The sequence below is a fragment of the Gossypium raimondii genome, chromosome 1 (assembly GCF_025698545.1).
Source record: "Gossypium raimondii isolate GPD5lz chromosome 1, ASM2569854v1, whole genome shotgun sequence".
Lineage (NCBI taxonomy): Eukaryota > Viridiplantae > Streptophyta > Magnoliopsida > Malvales > Malvaceae > Gossypium > Gossypium raimondii.
This window is the reverse complement of record NC_068565.1, coordinates 43836936-43858010: the sequence shown is the minus strand read 5'-3', so window position 1 is coordinate 43858010 and position 21075 is coordinate 43836936. Positions and strand designations below refer to the sequence as shown.

The following is a 21075-nucleotide window of genomic DNA, read 5'->3' as shown; positions in this document are numbered from 1 at the left end:
AATTAAAATATTAATTAAACTAATTAAATTAATTAACCTAAAATAATATAATGAAATTTCCTATTCCTAGTGTCGACGATGAGAGTTTCCGGCCTATGATCAATTAAATATCTAATTATCAATTAAATAGCTAATTACCCTCAATTGAGTTATTTCCCACCCTTAGTTAAGAATACCCTTTCAATCTTATTTTCACTAAGGATTGCCACTTAAGACCCTTTCAGCCTCACCTAGGCATACGGATACCTTCTCGGTCTCACCACTTGACTCAAGTTATACTCAACAGGATACCTTCTCAACCTCACCTGTCTAGATATTATACTAGGGTCGTCACTTCCTAGTATATTATGTACTCTTGAATAAACACCAAATTTTAGATAAATAATTACTTAATCAATAAATCAGTTCCATAATTGAATCATGCAAGATATAAAATACATACAAGAATTTATCCCAATATTCATACAATCGTTAGTTGATCAAGTTAACAAAATATAAATTACGGGATAAAAGAGTAAAGGAAAGAGAATGCTCATTAATAATTAAATTGAAGTGTGGTTCCAGAACAATCTCCACTCGCAATCGTCTTTACATCAGAATAGAAAGATTTCGATTAAGCTGACATAAGAAAAACTAAAATAAAATGTAAAGATGAACTAAAGAAAACTGACAAATAAAAATATGAAAGATTGTTTGACGGCTCCCTAGGGCAATTCCCTAGGTCGACTCCCCTCTAATGATGTTATAATAAGGTTCATATAGGCTACAATTGAGGGATTTAAGTGGCTAAAATGTCCTTGAATTAATTAAGGTTTTAACAGGACAAATATGCCCTAGACGACTGTGCACATCTAGGTTTTTGTTGTGACATCACGACTTCAGCCGTGTTTTGGCTCTAGATGCTTCGATGTTAGGTGTCGCGACAATACATGTTGGTGTCGTGACACTGGCGTCGTCCTTTGTGTTCTTTGACCTGAAATGACACCCTACACACTCAAGTAGCCCGTTAGTCATTATCGAGGCATGAGTTGGCCTAATGGGTTGTCGAAGCACTATAAAATGCGTAAAAATGCTTATTTTGCTAACAATTACTTCTAAGCTACTAAATCGAAAAACAAAACAAAATGACATAAAATGACTTGAAATCAAGCTCATTAAGTGCTGAAAAGACTTTAATTTTCCAGAACAAATTATGGCAGATCAAACTCCCTCACACATAACTCGTTGCTTGTCTTCGAGCAAACAAGACAAAAATAAAAAAAAAAACAAAGAAAAGAAAAACACGCAATACTAATAAAGTACTTGAGCATGCTTCACACAGGAGATTGGTTTGGAATGTTAAAAAATATGGATGTGTACTCAACCAATAATTCTAAATAGATGTTTAAGCGATTTACAATTTTCACACTCAAACATGCTAGTTCAATATGTTACAAAGAAAGCAAGCCAAATAAAGTTAAACATATGACTCCATCAAAATGTATACACGAGTATAGCATTTACGGTTGGAGAATACAAGTAGTTCGAATTCTAATTACTCAATTTCTTTTATCCATGCTTTGAACTCTAATATAATATTTACAAGTATAAGGAATTCACGAGTATTTGTGCCAATGTGAGTGAGATTTTCTCAATTACTTATATTTTTAGATTTATTTCACTATGTTCACTTTTCACTCTCTTGGCTTTTAACCATTTTATACTTTTATTACACTCGTTTTTGCTTCTAACCCTCACAATGCTTTTGGTTTTTCAACAATTTTTATTTTTAGGCACATACCTATAAGGATTTTATACTTATTATACAATATCATTTCAATAACCATGGATTCAATAGCTGAGTATTTGAATTTAAATAACCTAGAATTCAAAAACATATATGCTTACTTGTATATACCTTATCATTTGGTGCATTTAACTACTTTTCCTATTCACAGTTTAACAAATTAAACTAACTAGTCTAAATGTAAACAACCTAAAATCGTTTGTTCTCAAGCTAAATTTACAATTTAAACAAAAAAACCTATTTACATACTCCTAACCAATCACTTGTATTTCTACAGGTTCAAGCACAAACAAAACACACAATCAAAGAAATTTTTTATTATTTTTAATATTATGAAAACTAAGCAAAAATAATAACAAAATTTTAAAAAATTTCCTATGTTACCGTTACACTTAATTTGGCACATTGTCCCTAATGTGCTCCAAAATAAATAAAGAGAAGAGACTACCCGATTTTTCATGAATGTGTTGCGAGGTTAGTCGGATCGTTCTCCCTTTTCAGGTTTGGCTTGAAATTGTAGTGCTGCATAAGGTGAGGTTACTACACAGAAAGCAACACACATATTTTTAAAGAAAGAGAATAATTAAAATAAACGATTAAAACAACAAATTAAAACAATTTTTTTACTCTTTCAAAAGTCAGTGAAGTTTTCATCATCGAACTTCTCGGTACGATTGTCTTCGTTTGACATGCCCATTTTCTCCTTTTGTCTCGCAATGGATGGTACATTTTGTGCACCACCACCTTGTGGTGGGATCAAGGGACCATCATCCACGGGAGCGGTTTGGAATAGGGGTGGTTCTGGGGCAGTCCACAATGGTAGCTGTAGGCCATGCCTCTCAACATAATGAGTTACGGTCGGCTTAAATAATTCCCTACCTAGTGTAATATACTCAAGGTGGGCTCGCATGATTAGGTCATCACCCGTCGGAACTATTGAGGTTGCCTTCTTTCGGTGTACCCTCGGTGGTACAGGTTGTGGCTCCTCCATTGGTTCCGGGAGCCCGCAGTCTCGAGTGTATTACCTATGTACCACCACCTGTTCATTCCTCTCATCCACCTGACTTGCGTGTTAATAGTAAAACCATTAAAAAAAATAAAATCGTTTAAGATTCTCTTCGGTGGGAAAGTTGGTTCCTTTTGGTCTATCTCAAGCCAATCCTTTTACACATCTTCGTAATCAAATACGAGTATAAAAGCCTTCATGTGTTCCTTCTGACACATTGCCTAATGTTGTAAATAATTTGGTCCTCCACATTGATCTTCTAACATTGCAAAATAACATACAAGAGAATAGCATGATCACGAGTAACTTCCATGATGTGCTGTGCATGAAAAAAATTGGCATAGATAAAACACATCCACATTTTGGCCTCTAGAGTCATTATTGATTGTTGAAATCATAGGAGTTCCCTAGTTACAAATTTTTGAACCCAACTACCTCTACCACTAGTTAAAAAATTAATAATTTCATCATAAGCCACTTCTCCTTCAAGTAAAATTTCATAAAAATCGTTGGTCGTTTCATTTAAGACAAATCATCTCCTTAGATAATTGGGAACATCATGTTTCGCAATCCTCCAGAATGTTACTTGCTTTTGAGACAACATGCTAACCAAATTCACGATATGATTTCAACAACCAATAAACACAATATAATTGATTCAAAAATCCTGGTTCACTAATATAATTATCTAAATCTAGCAACAATATTCAAAGATTAAAAAAAGATTAGATATCATCGGGCTTTTGTATTGTCGAAACATCTGCGTCATGGTGCTTCTCGTTGGCCGCCGTCGATTCTTGTCGAAGATTGGTTATTGTACTTGGGAGAGGATTTTTTAGTGTAAAAAAATGGATTCATAGCAAGAAACTAATAAAACTTGAAAGATGAATGTCTATAAACAAGAAAAATTAAAAAGCTATAGGTGTTTGAGGCGTTGAAGGAAGGAAAACGGCAAAGAAGAGAAGAGAAAACTATTTTTAGGCGTCTTGGCTAGGGCTCATCATGACGAGGCCTTTTTATTTTCATTGCCTTTTCGTGACGTGGGAGTCCGGCTTGTCACGACGTCGCCTGCTTGTTCAAGTTCCAAGGTCATTGCACTTTAACTCATCAAGATGTCAGTTTACGACTCGTCACGACGTCCCTTATTCATTCAAATTTCCAGGCTGTTACACTTTAGCTCGTCACAACTTGCATGTGATTGGTGCTGTGATGTGGGATGGTCATTGCAACAACGTGATGCATCTCATTTCGATGTCACCCATTATTTGACTCTTTGTGATGTGGGAACTCATTATGACAACACAATTTGCCTCTTCACGATGTCATCGTCTGTTTCCACTTTCCCTGTGTGCGAAATTCCAACTTCTCGAATAGTTAGTTTTCCCGCTTCACGAGCTTAGCAAGCATTGTATAAAATATGTAGAAACATCTAAATTAAAATTTTAAATAAAAGAGCTAAAAATAATCAAACTACAATTAAAATTTGAAATTAAAATAAATTTAAATGAGAAACCCTTTTTCAGACTCGGGACAATTTGTATCGCCACTGAAGAACTTCTATCTGGTCCTCAACACTTTGATCCGTCATTTGTTCCATTGGCGATGTATCTGAACAAAAAATTTTGGTTGATTCCAATGGTATCGCCTTATTTTCGACTGTCGCAACATCCCTCTTACAAGCCATTTGGTGCCAAACCCGATCCAACCCAAATTGATTTTCGAGGCATTATTACCTTGAGCCTCTTCGCCTCCATGTCGCGAAAAGCTTTGGTTACTCGAACATTACCTCTGCTATCAAATAAGAATGAAACGAACTCTTTCAACTCCTTTGGTTGGCATCTCCTCGGTGTTAGCTACAAAAATGTATCGAATCGTCTACACTTTCATTCAGAAACGGTTGAAGCTCAATTTTAGTTGTCAATGATACATCTACGTCTACTGCTACATCTACTACTAAGTCAATTGGATTAAAGTAATCATCAACAATTTTTAACTTGTCCTCATGGTCTGCGGTTCCAAAATCTTGTTGACTTGCATAATCTAATTCCTAATGGTCAATGGTGATGCAGTGGTTCTCATGATCCGAGTTGGAAACATCATGCACAACCTCTTCCATTGGAGTCTTTACTTCTGTTTTCTTTTAGATTAATTCCTCTAATTGGTCTACCCATTTTTGAATTCTTTCTAGGTTAGTTTGGAATTCCTTCGACTCTAGAAGAAATGTGGATGAATATTCATAGTTTCCACACCTTTGATCATAACTTTGCTGGTTCATTGAGGCTTCGTTTGTCCGACATGATCTTTGATTTCTCTTCTGTTAGTCATACAAATACCGATATACATTGTCATCAATGATTCAGTCCAATTCTTGTTGGGTTCATCCAAATACTGTATACAAATAAAGTATTCTCCGTCATAACTCCACTGGTTTGTCGAAGCACCATTCATCCAACTTGGTGCTTTGTTAATGTACCATTCCTTGCACCAACTATAATAATCATCATCAAATTCACCCATGACTAAATTAAATAGTTGAAAAGGTATCTAATGAAAATTAAATAAATTAAAATAATAATTAAAATAAAAATAATTAAAAATTGGCACACCATCTAACTCGTTTATCTTTCAACTAGTATTATTTTACAAAGCAATTAAAGTAATAACAATTTTCACTGCTGCAATCCCCAGCAACAACGCCAACAATTTGACCACCGCCAGACGTGCGAACATTTAGACTAGAAATTCTACAGCAAAAAGATAAATAAAAAGCAGTGATGTCCACAAGTATACAGGTCAATTTGTAATATAGTAAATTGTTACAACGAAACACTCCAGGAAGTATTCCAAGGGTTGCAAATTGCAGAATTTTATTATTACATTAATTACAAAAATAATTACTAATCTAGTTGAGTCACGAATTAGTAGTGTTGATGCATAATTAAAATATTAATTAAACTAATTAAATTACTTAACCTAAAATAATCTAATGGGATTTTCTATTCCTAGTGTTGATGATGTGAGTTTCCAGCCTATGATCGATTAAATCCCTAATTATCAATTAAATCGCTAATTACCCTCAACTAAGCTATCTAAAAACCCTTAGCTAAGAATACCCTTTGGGTCTCATCTTCACTAAAGATTATCACCTAAGATACCCTTTTGGTTTCACCTAGGCATACGAATACCCTTTTGATTTGCCATAATTCGTTGTAGCAAGTTAGGCCCAATTCTATACTTAACAAGCTTGTCTTATATCAAATTAATATAGTTTTTATTTTCCCTTTTAGGACTTTGTTAATGAAATGAGTATTTTTATGTGTTTTATGACCTTCTAGGCCAATCGCAAGTTCGTTATTACGGGTAGTTCCTACGAAGGATCGGACTAATGACGTATACAATACTTGAATTCTCGATGTAGATGCTACATAGTTGGTTTTCATCCTTCAGAGACTACGAGTGTAATAGGAGCATCCGTCGACAAAAGGATCACCCTAAGATGATCATCTCATGGCTATTGAGAACGAATCAAATCAGATGGTTCTATTTCTCAATCTTTCTGACTTGCTCCTAAGGGAATATTAACATGTTGATTAAGTGTGCAGGACATTAATTTAGGCCACCCATTGGTCTCAACGCTTAGCCTAAGTTATATTCGACAAAATACCCTCTCAGTCTCACTTGTCTAGATATTCTACTAGGGTCTTCACTTCCTAGTATATTAAGTACTCTTGAATAAACACCCAATTTTGGCTATTTTACCTATCTGACCCCAATAAATAAATAATTATATAAATAACCCTAGTTAAAAAATAATAACCTTAATGACATGGATAGTAGAATTGGGTTATGGACACTAGATGGTTGGCACCCACTTTATATCTGACACAATCATTGCCTCATGATTGTTTCAGGGAGTAAAAAAACAAATTTTTGGGTTTTGGACATTAAATGGCCATCACTCATGTATTTTCTTTTCAAATGGTATCATACTGGTATACATGTTATACCAATATTTAAAAAATATTGGGGTGTCATGACATTGATGGCCGACACCCCTTTTCCAGAATAAAAAAATTTTGGGTGCTGGGACACTAATGGCCAACATTCATTTTCCAAAATTAAAAAAAAATTGGGGTGCTGAGAAATTGATGAACAACACCTCTTTTACAGTACTATTTTTTTTGGGTGTCATGTATGAGATGGATGACACCCTAATAGCATATATATATATATGGATGCTCTTTGGGTGGTGGTATTGTAATTGGAGGGGAAAAATTGTTTAGAGTATCATGTTGAAGAAAAGGCTATTATAGTTACTCATCGCCGGATAAACAAACAATTTATTGCCTAAGAAAATGTTAGAAACTTTGTGCCCACCTTTGCAGGTTGTTAACCTATCTTAAATTGTTTATTTATCCAAGAGGAGTAACTATAATTGCTTGATGTGCATGGCCGACACCCTTTTATCTAACAAAGAAAAACAATCCTAGAGAGTATCCTACTATAGAGAAGGTTATTATAGTTACTCGTAATTGGGCAAGCAAACAATTTATTGCCTAAGAAAATTTATGAAAGGTTAATTGTTTGCTTATTCAATGACGAGTAACTGTAATTGCTTGATGTGATGTAGTGGATCTAATGTGAAGTAGTGGATCCCCTAATTGGTTGGGGAGTGTACCATCAATTGGAGATACTAATTTCCAGGGTTCAATTATATACTATCATGCGTTAACGGAGTTGAATTATATACTATCACGTGAATTGTAAAGGTTTTGCCATCAAAAGGTAGAGATATTGGTTACGGTGTACACAAGTTAGTGGCAGTCTTTGTAGATGACGACTAACTATGTAGACCAGTTATGTTGGTTACACAAGATGGCGGGTAAACATGGTCAATATTACTAAATGCAACGTACACCTAATTCAAGCAGAAGGCGACTAACTGTGGAGAAACTAGTATTGAAATTTTTAGTATTATTTTTGTATCTATAATTTAATTTTGGTTCGTATTATTTGTTGTTGGAATTTTTTTCCATATATTAGTTGTCTATTGATCTACCATAATTCGGTATAGCAGATTAGACTAAATTTTGCACTTTAGGAGCTTGAAAACAAGCATTATCATTAGGTTTTAATTATGTTTTAGTAAGTTTTCTTAAAGTCGATCAAATGTTCAAATTGAGTCTTTTATCGACCTTAGGGGCCAAATGAACCCCAAGGGTGACCTAAAGAACTTTGTAAGTGTGTAGGAAACCATTAAAAGGCATACTAAATCGATACTGGTCACTATGTCACAACATAGAGGGTCCAATGTCACAACATAGGGAACAGAATGAAGAAATCACGAGACTGCCTTCAACGTCGCAACACAGCTTAAGGGTGTCACGACATACCCTTGAAGACATCTTGAAGAGGAGTATATTGACTTCTATGTCTCGACATAGGTCTTGATGTGTCACGACATTGACTTTGGACGGGAACTAACACGAGCCAGAGGGCGTTTTAGTTTGCACAATCAAAAATAAAGCTCAGGAATGTCAGCTAACCTAGGTTTAAGGACGACGACCACCTAAAACCTATAAATAGACTCATTTGTCACACATTATGGACACCAATTACTTAGTTTAGAACCCTTCTTTTAAATTCAATTTAGTTTTTCTCTTTTCTTAGGTTTTAGATTTACTTTCAGTTTGTTCTTTGTTTTATCTTGACAGATCTGATTTGTGGATACAAAATAAAACTTTATGGATTCATTTTCATTCTTAATACAAATCAGGCTTTTTCTTAAATTCTATACTTTCAATTCATTTATCATGTTTACTTTTTATATCGATTTTATAGTGCTTACGAAAACCATGAGAAACTAATCCCTCTATGGAGGATTAGCGAGTAGAGGTATGATTTATTAACTGTTTTGTAGGGTTACTCAACAGATTAGTTGTTTGGGAAAGAAAAAAAAACCTAAACCCTAGGCGTGACGACCCTAGGAAGTCATCAAGGTGAGAATTAACCCAAATTTGGTATGGCCTACCTATGACCACCTTTACCCCAAGTCGATCTGAACTATGAGGTCGGAAGATAAGTAGTCCTTACTGACTCGCTATTATATTAGAAGTATTGGAAGATCCTACTAGGATATCAACTAGTTGATTAACGAGAAACCCGAAGCGATAATTGGTGAAGATTACCAAAGCGAACTGATCACCTTTAACCAAATTTGATTAATTCTACTTTTTCAATCCCTTGATATTTATTTCTTTATTATTTTTTTAATATTGTAAAAATCCCAAAAACTCTTTTTATCTATATTTGCATAATATAACCTATTTCAAGTACTAATTAGATATTTCGGTGTTTAGGTTAAGATTAATCTAGCACTAGCCTCCCTTGGGTACAATCCTTAGAGTACTCACCTACTCTGTTGTAATTATATTACAACCTGGCCCGTATACTTGCGGATACTGCCTTATTTATAGATCTTTTACTGCAGTATTCACACTCTGGACGTTGGTACGCCCGGAGACGGTCATTTACAATATTTGTATATCAGTTGGGCTTCATATATCAACAGTCTAAAATATCTATACTTTTTTTGTATTTGTAAATCAATTTTGGTCTGTATTATTTGTTGGCTGAATTTCATATTTTCTATATTAGTGGTCTAAAATGTTCATAATTGTTTTTTATTTGTAAAAAAATTTTGTTTTGTATTATTATTTGTTCAAATTTTATATTATTTTTACTTAATATTTTGTACTCATCTATGTAGACAAATAATTATGTTAAAAATTCATTTTTCATTTTGCAAAAAAAGTTACAAAGTAAATAAGTACAAAAACTCAAAATTGTTTAAACCCAACTGTCGCCCCTGACCCCAGCGTGTAACGGGTGGGTTGCCTCTGTCGACGAGAGGGTGCACCTTCATGTGGAAATTGATAATTGCTCGGGCCAGCCTCCGATGTTCCTACCGATGTATAGAAAAAAGTGCTAAAACCGTATGCCCCGTCATTGTGGGTGCTAGGGCATTGTGATACCGGAGGTGCTGAACCAAAATATCCTCAACGGTAGGGCTTGTTGTCAGAGCTGTGGATTGTATGAACACGCTCTAGAGTGTGCCGAATGTTAAGGCTTAGGGTCTAGGTCATTTCCAAATATCTCCTCGAAGGAAGCAGGTTGTTGTTGGGGATGAGGGTATGTGATGATGATCTAGATGTGGAATATTATGACTCAAGGTTGGTGTTTGAGTTAGATTCGATGTTCCCGAATGGTGGAACTCAATTATGGCACGATCAGGTCTCCCTCCATCGCCATCGAGACTCCTGCAGTTGCAAGTGTTCTAGGACTAGCATGTACTGACTGTTTATATATGAAGGGCTTCCCGTTTGCCATATACCAAGTTGCGTACTCGGGCAAAGGCATGAACCCTCTGTCAAAGATATATAAGGGGGACCACTTCTCATTTCAACCGTTCCATAGAACTACCTATGAAGCATGCTCAATAGCTTAATTATTGACGTCTTTACCCTTTTTATCTATCCTGTGAACATGTTTGAAGTCTCGTAGAGGGTCTGAGATATGTTGGATGCAACCAAACTGTCTCAAAACCTGATCTGTATTGTGCCACTTGACCATATAAAATTAATCAACAGGACGTTGGTTATGAACAGTATTTGCTGCTCGTGGACCCATCATGGTATGACAACCGCAATGTCTTGCCCCAAATACGACATCCATAGAAATTACATAGTATAAACAAATTATATAGTTAAGTAAATTTATTCCAAATGTTACAATAAGAAAATATTTATAATACTTAAATTTTGTAATTTTAAAAATAAATTTGGAGTCTTATTTTATATTTTCCCCGAATAAGCCTCGATCATTTGGTGGTATATTGGCATTGTGTACGATCTCTCGATTCCCGGTATCGTCACCCATTTGGAAAAAATATTAAAATTTTTTAGATATATTTGGCATGCAAAAAGTACAATACTATTAGGAAAAAAATTAAAATCCATTTTTTTCACCTATTAACGAGTGACCAGACAGGTGGTTCGTGGGTTATTGATGCTAGAAATGGCATCTGATATAATGCACAAGACTGAAAAAAAGGGCAACAACCGCCAATGTCCTTTATATTTGGCTTTGTCCCTTAACAAAGCTTGTAGTATAGTGTTGCCAAAACTGCATACCCCCAACTATAAGCCCTAACATTTACGAGATTTTAAAGTGAGGGCATGTACATGATGTTGACTTTATTCTTATATGCGTCCGGCATCAGTACCCCACTTATCAATTGGAGAATATACACTCGAGCAGCATAAATAATACCGGACTCCGTGAGACTGCTCGGTAGCATTTGGAAATTATTTCTTAACCAAGCAAATTTTAGACCAGTTAATCTTCCATCATTATCACTGGGGGGACTCTCCCAAGTAGTCGTTCGCAAATGCCCTAAGGATCGATCACTTTTCCAGACCCGGTGATCGCAAGTCCTTCAGTAGATAGCCCCCAGCTGGACTGATACGTCTTGCAACATTATTATGCACTCCCGACACAGGAGGTAGAATATGTGGGTCTCTAGGTGCCATCGTTCTACTAGCGCATATATCAAATTTAACTGCATAATTCCGTGTAGTAGATTAAACTAGTTTTCACATTTGAGGAGCTTGAGTACAAACCTTTTTAATATGTTTTAGTTGAGTTTTTAGAATTTTATTTACATTCAATAAAAAATGTAATTTGAGTATTTTATTGACCTTAGAAGGCAAATGAGGCCTAAGGGTGAGCTAATGTACTTTGTGAGTGTGCAAGAGACCATTAGAGGGCGTACCAACTCAATACTGGTCGTTTTGTTACAACATGGGGAGTTTGAGGTCACAACATAGGAGTAAAGCACAAGAATCTAAATACTACTTTCAATGTCAAGACACAACCAAATGATGTCACGACACACCCCTGAAGCTACCCTAAGTACGAGCATACTGCCTTCGATGTTGCGACACAAGCAATAGGGTGTCGCGACATCAACGCTGTATGGGAAGTAATTACAAGCTAGGGGCATTTTGGTCTACACAATCAAAGATTAAGCACGAGAGCGTCAGCTGACCTAGGGTTGAGGACGACGGCAATCCTAACTCTATAAATAGGCTCTTAAATACTTGTTAAAGGACAACTTTCATACTTTATAATTTTCTTTGTAATTTTGGTTTTCAATTTTTCCTTTTTCTTAGGCTTAGGTTATTTTTATTTTTACTATTTGCATTTGTCAACAAATCTGATTTGTTAGGATTCTCTTAAACCTTTGTCTCTTGATTTGTTATTAATGTTTATCTTCCACATCAAGTTTATTATGTTTTTGAGATCTATGAGAATAATCTTCTTATGGGGGAGTAGCGAGTGCATGTATGATTAATTGATTGTTGTACAGGGTTTTCTTAGCAGATCAGTTGCTCGGGAGAGAAAGAACTTAAACCCTAGGCTTGACAACCCTAGAAAGTCATCTAGGTGGGAATTAACCTAAAATTGGTATGGTCTATCCGTGAACACCTTAGTCCCGAACCGATCTAGACTGTGAGGTCAAGAGATAAGTAGTTCTTGTTGACTCATTAGTCTAGTGGAAGATCAAGAGATTCTGTTAGGGTAACGACTAGTTAATTGAACAGGAAACCCAAAGCAACAATTAGTTATGATTACCGAAGCGAGCTAATCACACATTCTCAAATCGGATTCATTTTCTATATTAAATTTCCCAAAGTCTTTTTCTTTATATTAATTTATTCTTTATTTACAAAAATACAAAAAAATCTTTCTTTATGTTTATTCATAATAGAATTTATTTAAAGTACTAATTAGCTCTATTTGTGCTAAGGTTAGGGTTAATCTAGTGCTCGCCTCCCTTAGGTATGATATTCGAAGCACTCATCTTTCTTTTTCTTTATATTATTTTATTCCTTATTTACAAAAATACCAAAAATCTTTCTTTATGTTGATTCATAATAGAATTTATTTAAAGTACTAATTAGCTCTATTTGTGCTTAGGTTAGGGTTAATTTAGTGCTCACCTCCCCTGGGTACGATCCTCGAAGTACTCATCTGATTCGTTGTAACTATATTACAACTTGACTCGTATACTTGCGGGTAATGCCTATTTGATATATTTTGTGTAGGATTCTTACTCTGGATGTTGGTACGTCCGAAGGTGGTCACAAATCCCCCCTTAGGTTGGAAATGCCACTGTGCCAAACCCGACGGCATTCAAGTACAACATAATCCTATGATCGAGAAAATATCCCAGATCATGGAGCCTAGGCCTCAACTTCCGGTACCCATCCTATAAACATAATAAAACCTAAATCTTTTATTTCTCGAAAATAAATTTTAATGCATTACGAATTATCTTTTTAAGCAATCAAATAGATTAACTATAGAATTAATTTTATTAAATTAATTGTATGGTCTTTAATATTGAATAAATTTTAATCCGATCACATTTACCGTATTGTTAACACACTCGACTATATGGTCTTCAATATCGAAAAAAGGATTCATTCTAATATCTACATAAAAATCGAATAATTTATCATGCATGATATAAAATATCAATAAGTAATTGCAAAAAAAGAAAAACATTTATATTAAAAATATAATAAAATAACTTACACCTTTTATCTAGGGGCAAAAAAATAAAAAAGAAATTTCTCCGGTGAACGGTGGTTGATCGGTCGGCAGTGAGCGACAGTGGTTGACAATGGTGGATAGTGCCTGGGCAGCGATAGTGGCTTTGAGCTAGATGGGTGGGGGACCATTGGGGGTTTAAGGAGAGAGAAAGAAGAAATAAAGGAAAAAAAAAGAAACACCTTATAGGTGAACAATGACTTGTGACCGTCGAGTCACATTGAGTCAGGTGATAGGCGGTGCTAACCATCAGGTGGTCGTGACCTGCCTGACACCTAACCCGATGTGACCACACGGTCACAGATCACTATTCATCTATCAGGCTTTCTTTTTAATTTTTTTAAACAACTATGATATTTTATTTTTAATATCAAATCACTACTAAAATGTTTGTTTTTAAACATAGTAATGATTTCAGTTATAAATTTTGATATTATTTCTTTATTCGAACTTTAAAAAACTTTGTATTTCTTCCAAATTTTGATATTAATTTTTATTCAAATTTTATAAAAACATTATTTTTCTTCTAACTTTCAAATTTTGATGTTAATTTTTATTCGAACTTTTAAAACTTTCTTTTCTTCTAACTTACAAATTTTTATATTAATTTTTTAATTCAAACTTTTAAAAACTTTGGTTTTCTTCTTACTAACAAATTTTGACATTAATTTTTATTCGAACTTTAAAAACTTTTTTTCTTCCAACTTTCAAATTTTGATATTAATTTTTTCGAACTTAAAGGAATTTAATATTTTTATATTAATTTTTATTTAAACTTTAAAAAAATTAATTTTTTATTGATATGCAAAAAAATTGAACAACAAATTATACTGAATCAAAAATGATTTATGAATAACAACAAATTATAGGAATCATTAAAAAATAAAATATCACTCATCATATTCCATTTTGGCATTATGAAAAGATTGACCGACACAATAGACACGATGTGGACAAGTAGATTGGTTGTGGTCGGATGTTTGACACACTCCGCAATGTTTGGGTTCGTCCGTCTCTCTAACATCCATGTCACCACGAATCCTCTTCATATGTGGTTGACTTTTAGGATGTCTGCGGAGACTACAGTTTGGCAGAGCATCTTGAAAGCATGTCATGGTACTTCCCAGTTCGAGACATTCGATATTATGGGAAACTTATTTCCCCATATATGCAATGTGCGTTGCAACGTGTGGACACTGTCTGTTTTGTAGATCAATTATACAACCTAGGCGGAAGACTCGAACAATGGTCGATGTTCTCTTGAACCCGAAAAGACTCTAAGTCGCGGGAATACAGTTCTGCATTCATTGTCTGCGCCCTCCGACAGTTGACTGCGATGCCCTTTTGGACAGCCTCAACTTGGACATACCCAACCTCTATCTGCTTTACTTGCCTCAGCCCCATCCTTGGCATAAATGTGGCAACCTATAGAATGTTATTGAGAAAACTGCAAAAATTGGCAAATGACATATATGCCTCAAGACGGAGTTAACTGCCTTTATGAGGCTGGTTGTCATCTGACCATAACGAAACTCATCATCGTAACTTTGAGTCCACTGTCAATGATTCATTCTACCCAACCACTAACAGAGATTTGTTGGTAACCCCGTCATTTGAGCTTTCAACCTCGTGAACCTTTGCCTGAATCGTCGTGGTTCTAGCTCGTACCCTGTGTATGCAATTTTGGAAAAAATATTAAATATCAAGTATAGAAAAATATTTTTTTTAAAAACGCAAAGAACCTGATAAATTGTAACATCACATTTTCAGTGAAATCGAAATAGTAGTTTTGGGACCACAAATCCGAGTTCGAAAAGAAAATTATTTTAATATTGTTTCATAGTTCGCATTATGATTGAAATATCATATGAAAAATTCGTAAAGAAATTTTATCGATTACATGTCTAATTAGATGGAAAGGACGAAATTGTATAAAATGAAAAAGTTGAGTTCTAGTAGCTATAGGTGTCAAATAGTTATGGAATTCAAAATTGGAGGTCCTTATATGGTACATAAACCATTTAGAGGAGTTAGTAGATAAGTATGCTTAGTCATCAATGGAAAATTAAATAAAGAAAAGGACTAAATTGGAAATATGAAATAATAAAATATGATATTTAAATTAAATAAGAAATATCATCATTTTATATCATCTTTCCCCAAATTAAATACTTGGAAACCCTAGTTAGAAGAGCTTGAAGATAGCAAACTTATTTGGCTTAATTGGGTAAGTATTCTTGTCCCGTTTTTAGTAATTTTCATATTTTTGAGATCGTAATAGCTTAATTTAGCTATCTTGGGGATTAATTTTAAATTTATCAAAGTACTAGTGCTTTTCCATGGATAAGTATGCACAATTATGAAATTTTATCGTATAAAATAAAAGGTTATTGATAGATAAACAACTTTTGTAAAGTGAATTTTGATGAAATTATGGTTTAGAAACTAAATTGAAAAGATGTAAAATTCATGAAAAAATTTTGAATTTTGTGAAATATATGGGCTGCTATTGTTACATGTAAAAATTGACCAGGCTTGGAATAAGGATTAAATTGTATAAATTTTATTTTTCGAGCCTAGGGACGAAATCATAATTAAATGAAAGTATAGGGGTAAAATGGTAATTTTTGCCAAAGATGTGAATTGAATTGAATTGAATATGAACTGATGTTAATTTCATTCATATAGATCCGGATAGATCAAATACGGAGTTAGAATGAGTAAAAGAGAAGGTATCAGATTAATAGATTACAAATACACAAACACTTGTCGAGGTAAGTTCATGTAACTAAATTGAGAATTTATATGTGTTAATTGAATTGTATGTATGTGATTGTATTATTACCATGTATATGAAATTAATCAGATATCCGACGATGACCGACAAATATTAATTCCCGTTTGAATAAATGAAATTCAATGGATACAGGGTTCCCGAATTGATTGTGGTCCTGCATGTGTTGCGGACACATCACAGCTTGAAAGAGTGTCCTGTTATTAGCTCTTATGAGCACCCCGATATTTATGCTCTCACGAGCTTCCCGTTATATGGTTCTTGCGAGCTTTCCGTTAATAGCTCTTCGGAGTATCTCGATTGGTTGTGATCTTAAATGTGTTGTGGACACGCCACAGCTCTTATGAGCATCCCGATTAATAGCTCTTCGGAGCTTCCCGATATTGGCTCGCTTAAACTTCTTGATTATGGCTCTTATGAGCTTCTTGTTATACAGTTCGAATGAGCTTCTTGTTACATGGCTCAACTGAGCTTCCCGTTATATGGCTCGAAAGAGCTTCCTGTTTATGTGCTCTTATGAGCATTTCCGAATATGTATTGACGGATTACAGATTTATACACTTGAGTGTACTACCCGTGTATCCATCAATATTTTAAATAATTCAAAGGTCAATGTTCTGATATAAGAAAAAAATGTGAATCTAATACGTAATGTTACCTGAATATACAAGAAAATTACATGGAAATGATAATACAAGACATATAGAAATTATAAGATGAGTGATACATGCATGAGATTTGTTTAGTGAACTTATTCATCCATGATTATGGAGTATTATATGAGATTACTTGGCTAACATGCTTGATGAAGATATGTGTTTAGGCATTTGGCCAAACTGGTTTGAGCATGTTTAGTTAGCTTATCTTAAATGTGAATTAAATGGTAAGTTAATTTTCTGTTATACGAACTTACTAAGCTTTAAAGCTTACTCTGTTTTATTTTTCTATTTTTATAGTAAATCGAAAGCTCGTTGGGTTGGAAGTTTTGCAGAGATCATCACACTATCCACCGGCCCATTTCAATACAAATATAAAACTAATTTTGGTTATAATGGCATGTATAGGTTAATTAGCCAATAATGGCATGTAAATATTTTGGTTGTAACTAGCCATTGGTATGGCTTATGATTGGTATATTTTGATATGAAAGTATATAACCTTATTATGGTTGATGTGTGTGTTTTGGTATGATTGAATGATGGTTAACCAATAGATATATCGAGGTATAGGTTAATTGGTATATTTGGTGTCCATATGTTTAAATATGTAATTAATAACTTGGCAAGTTAAATACTTGGTCATATATGATGAAATGTTATGCATAAGACTTGATTTTGGCTTGATTTAAATTTTTTGTATTGGTTTGAGAATATGTTTAAGTGTTAATGTAGGTGGAAGGCAAATTTGGGTGAGAAATATGACTTAAAAATGACCCTATTTTGTCCACACGTGTAGAGACACGGGCATGTGTCTTAGCCGTGTGTGACACACGACCTAGCACATGGGCGTGTGTTTTGGTTGTGTGTCCCCTGCATCATTAAAATTCAAAATAGAATGTTCAATATTTTTCACACGGCCTGGCACACGGGCGTGTGGCTTGGACGTGCGACCCCTATACCTATTTAATGCAAATCATTATGTTCACACGACTTAGCACACGGGCGTATGACTTGGCTGTGTGTCTCAAGTCATAGAGTTACATAGGTACAAACACGGGCTGGACAATTGTGTGTCTCTATTTTGAATGCCCACACGGGCGTGTGTCCCCTGCATCTTGGAAAAGTTTTGAAAATTTGTAAAAAAAAATTTAAGTACCCGGTTTAGTCCCAACTTATTTTTAATACATATTTTGGGCCATGATGGCTCATATAAGGGGAAATATGATTAAATATGATTGATTTCTGATATAAATGTTAAATGGTATGAAATATCTATATTTGATCTGAAAATTCTGGCAATGCTCTATAACCCTGTTCCGGCGACGGATATGGGTTAGGGGTGTTACATAAATTTTGTAAAAATATTTAAAAAATAAATGGAAAATTTTGAAATTTATTTTTAAAATAATACAAACTAAAAATTTTCGAATCAATATTTTAAAAAATTACAGAGTGGTAAATTTAGAAAAAAAATTTAAATGCCAACTAAAAAATTTCGAATCAATATTTTAAAAAATTAAAAAGTGATAAATTCTGAAAAGCGATTTTAAAAAATTACAAACTACTAAATTTTGAAAAAATATTAATAATAAAATATGAACCTGTGATTTTTGCAAATGGATATTAAAAATATGCTTTGATAATTGATAAAAATTAAATACATGCACTGTAGTGGGGGAAGGCCCTGAAACATGGCTTGAACGTCCAAAACAACCAGCTGAAAACTTGTCTCCTGGTTGTATCTTGCCGTCTGGGCCTTTATGCGGTACTATTTACAAATCAGCCACCGTACTCGGTACATACTCCCTCATCGCAACTATCCACTCTTGAAGTTCGTTATATGATGCATCCTAGTCACCATACAACTACTCCATCACCATTTGTTTCGCCCACCATGCCTTTCTGTAGGAAACCCTATACTTGAATCGAGCTTACATGTCCACAATAAGGACTAATACAGGGATAGTGGACATATCTTTCACTAACGGTATGATGCAGTTGCATATGGTTTTTGCATCCAATTTTTAGTTTTCTTGTGACATATGAGCTACCGTACATGTGTGAGGACCTATTTTCCTGATTTCCCACATCTGAGTCAGCTACATTAATGCAACCCGAACACGCCAGTTACACCCACTTGAGGCTTTCCAACATTCTCCAACATATAAAGATTGTGTAGACTTCGTGACTTTGTAGTCGACAGACAACTTCAAGTTGTATTTCCTTATTGCATTTACACAGTCTTTCTTGTTATTAAATCGTTGTCCTACAAACAACTCTTCAGTGTCTGATTCTCCATCTAGTAGGTGAGCAGGCACTATATCTGGATATTCGAGGAACTCGCGTACATGCACCGCATCAGGATCTAAATCAGACATGAAGGCCATTGGATTATTACAGAAAACTATACCAGATCCCATGTTCCCAACTGAATAAGGGTGCGCATCTTCACCCTCCTCCATGCCTTCACCATCTATGTCTTCAGGGATGTCATCTAAATTGAGGTCACTAAAATATGTATTATCATTGTGGGACTGATATTCATTACCGAACCCTTCATCACCATTTGCTACGGTGCCTAACACCTCTGGATGAATCTCTAGACAAGGACATGGGATTGGGATGTTATACGAACATCCACCATAGTTTGGATTTTCAGGAGTTTGCAGTGACCCTTTACAGCCCAACTAATCTTCCCAAAAGACATTAAGATCAAAATCAAATCTAGAACACTAACTTACTGGAGTTACAACTTCAACAGGTTCTGGATTAGCTATCTCTGCGAACAATTCAACTGCGTTGGGATTCTCTATCTTAGGGGGGCAATAAATTTTTATCATTGACCCTAAATCATCATCATCTTAAAGCTCCATTTCCAAGAACTTGATCGGATTTATTGAAATCAGAAATTTGTAAAATAATCTTAACATTTGCTTCCCACAATGGGTAGCTATCTTTGTACCGATCTTCTGTTTATCCGCCAACAAAACATGCTTGTTGAATCTTATTCTAATTTTTTGGAGACTTTGAAAGAAACAATATTCTTCAATTGTATTTATCATTTCTCCGTTGAAATGAACATACACTAAAAAATTTTCAGAACTCATCTTCAACAATATATGCTTCCTCCTCAACAAACAAAACACTAATATGCTTAATTTTAGTTTTCAACTAATAAAGCAAATAAAAAACTCAAATGGAAGACAGAAAAATCTATATATACTTAGCTTCAGTGCTGAGTAATAGAAGTCCGGCCCCAAAAATTATTTTTTTCGAAATACAACTGGGGTGTCGACCATCTCATACATAGCACCCAAAAATTTTTTAGTACTATAAAAGGGGTGTCGACCATTAGTGTCCCAACACCCAATTTTTTTTATTCTTGAAATGGGGTTTTGACCATCATTGTCCCAACACCCCAAAAAATTGTATTCAGAAAATGAGGTGCCGATCATCAGTTTCATAACACCCCAAATTTTTTTGAAAGACTTTTATAACATGTATACCATTATGATACAATTTGAAAATTTTACATGGGGTGCTAGTTATCTGATGTCCAAAACCAAAAAAATATTTTTTCCTCCCTGACACAATGATAAGGCAATGATTGCGTCGGATATAAAATGGGTGTCGGCCATCTAGTGTCCATAACCCAATTCTGCTGTTCATTTCAGGTCATTTAGGTGATGGTTTTTTATCCAGGGTCATTTATGTAATTATTTATTTTTTAGATAAATAATTACTTAATCAATAAATCATTTCCATAATCGAATTATGCAAGATATAAAATACATACAAGAATTTATCCCATTATTCATATAACCATTATTTGATCAAGTTAATAAAATATAGATCATGAAATAAAAGAATAAAGGAAAAGAGAATGCTCATTAATAATTAAATTAAAGCACGATTCCAGAATAATCTATGCTCGCAATCATCTTCACATCAGAATAGAAAGATTCCAATTAACCAAACACAATAAAAAATAAAATAAGAACTAAAAAAATGGCATCTAAAAATATGAAAGATTGTTTGACGAATCCCTAGGGAGATTCCCTAGGTCGACTACCTTAATATTATACTAAGGTTTATATAGGCTAAAATTGAGAGGTTTAAGTGCCTAAAATTCATTGAATTAATTAGGGTTTTA

The 21075-nt window shown here is 34.4% G+C and overlaps 1 long non-coding RNA gene across 1 annotated transcript; it reads right to left on the bottom strand.

The window, feature by feature from the left end:
• Window positions 1-542: 542 nt before the first annotated feature.
• Window positions 543-3838, bottom strand: LOC128042860 (uncharacterized). Its single transcript, XR_008198335.1, has 2 exons — window positions 2414-3838; window positions 543-2326 (listed from the first exon to the last, which is right to left on the bottom strand). It is a non-coding gene; the product is annotated as an uncharacterized LOC128042860 (long non-coding RNA).
• Between the last annotated feature and the right edge of the window lie 17237 nt (window positions 3839-21075).